The sequence below is a fragment of the Macaca fascicularis genome, chromosome 7 (genome assembly GCF_037993035.2).
Source record: "Macaca fascicularis isolate 582-1 chromosome 7, T2T-MFA8v1.1".
Taxonomy (NCBI): domain Eukaryota; kingdom Metazoa; phylum Chordata; class Mammalia; order Primates; family Cercopithecidae; genus Macaca; species Macaca fascicularis.
The window spans coordinates 95,063,102-95,065,143 of NC_088381.1; the positions used below are offsets into that span (position 1 = coordinate 95,063,102).

The 2,042-nt window shown below is 33.0% G+C and overlaps 1 pseudogene; it reads right to left on the minus strand.

Moving 5' to 3' along the window:
- Positions 1-327: 327 nt before the first annotated feature.
- Positions 328-859, minus strand: LOC141407371 (ubiquitin-ribosomal protein eS31 fusion protein-like; annotated as a pseudogene).
- Between the last annotated feature and the right edge of the window lie 1,183 nt (positions 860-2,042).

Below are 2,042 nucleotides of genomic sequence, written 5' to 3' on the forward strand. Positions count from 1 at the left end.
AAGGTCCATAGGAACTTTTATGTGACTTACGTTTTCAAAAATCATCTGTATGCTGGTGCCCACAAAATCTTGTCAAAATAAATATCTGTACTAATTATTCCAGTTTACTGTAATGCACCTTCTTTTATATCTTGCAGAGATTTGAAATTAAACATATCTAATATTTTATACTTTCATTGTTTCCTATGTTAATGGAAATATTTTAATTAAAAAATATTTGTAAAGTGCCTAGTACATTACAGCTATTTTCTGAGGAACTACATCAGTCAACAAAGAGATAGATTTTGTGTTTTTTTAAGTTCACACTTTTTATTAACTCATAAACAATTACTTGTCTTCTGATTTGCTGAAGCAGTAAGTCAGGTCACATTTGCCACAATAATGTCTATTACAGTGACTGGCCATAAAAATTTCAGTACTGCATTCATCTGAAGTACTGATGAATCACATTGAAGGTGATTAATTTTGTCATTCTTATCTACCTTATACTATTTCAGGACAGCCAGCCTAACCTTCTTTCTCTTATGCTTATTCTACTTGGAAGCGGTACAAGACTTCTTCCTTTTCTTAGTGTCTCCAGGAAGTCTCAGCACAAGGTGAAGTGTGGACTTATTTTTAATGTCCTAGTCAAAGTACCCCCATCTTCCAGTTGCTTACCAGTAAAGATCAGTCTTGGCTGATCAGGAGGAATTCCTTCCTTGTGCTAGATCTTGGCCTTTACATTTTCTATTGTATTGGAGACTTCAACCTTACAGGTCTTCCTTGTAAGGATTTTTATGAAAATTTTATATTTTGGTGGCAGTTGCACTGCAGATGGCAAATCAAAAAAAGAAGAACAAAAGAGAGAGATTCTTAACATGGCCAATCTCACATTAAGTCATACAAGCCAGAAACCTGAATCGCATGCTTAACATATCCCTCTTCTTTACCACCCCATTAAATCAGCATATGCCCTGAATTCACTTTTTATTTGCTCATTTCTTTCCAAGAATAAAACATTCCTATTCTTTTTTTAGCCATAATATTAGGTAATAACCAGAATAACTTTTAAACCCATGCCAGTAAATTTGAATCCATGCCAATTGATCAATTACAACTTCATGTTAGTAACTATACTTCTGAAAGCCAGTCAATTAGTAGCAGCCAATTACCAATAGCCATGCTCCATACACCCTCACTTTTGGAAATCTGCCAATTCCTGAGCATTTAATATTATTTCCTTTGTTTCAATTTACTTCTGTATAAAATCAGCAATTTGTTTGGTTCAGAGATATATCCCTACATGCACAGCTCTCCCTTGAATAGCAGGAAGAAATTCAGTTTTAAAAAAAATATCTTTATACTAAATATTGGCTTTTTCTTTACACATTTCTATTCTCATTATTATTACTTTAAAGCGTATCCACCTGAGTTAATGCAACAGTTCCTTCATTGGTCTGTGGGCACTATCATTTTCTCTTTAATCCATTTTTCAAACCTCAAACAATTCACAATATGAGATCAGTATTACCTTGATAATAAAATCAGACAGAAGCATCATAAGAAAATAAAATTACAAACCAATATCCCTTGTGAAGGTACCTAAAGAAGTCCTCAACAAAATATAAGCAAACTGAATCCAACAACATATAAAAAGATTAGACACCATGACAAGATGGGGTATATCCCAGGAATGATGCACTGGTTTAACATATGAAAATCAGTCAATGTACTTCATATTAATGAAATAAAGGGGAAAAAACGGTCATCTCAATTGATGCACAAAAGGCATTTGACAAAATCCAATAATCATTCATGATTTAAAACACTTGATAATACTAGAAATAGAATACAGCTTCCTCAACCTTATACAGGCACTTATAAGGTAACATCAAGTTTAATATGAAAGAACAAATACTTTCTCCCTAAGATCAGGAAGGAGAAAAGGATCCCTACTCTTGACACTTACATTTAACATTGTATTGGGGTTCTAGTGAGGACAATCAGTCAAGAAGAAATAAACAGAATGAAATTGTGAAGAAAAAGTAAAACTATTACTATTT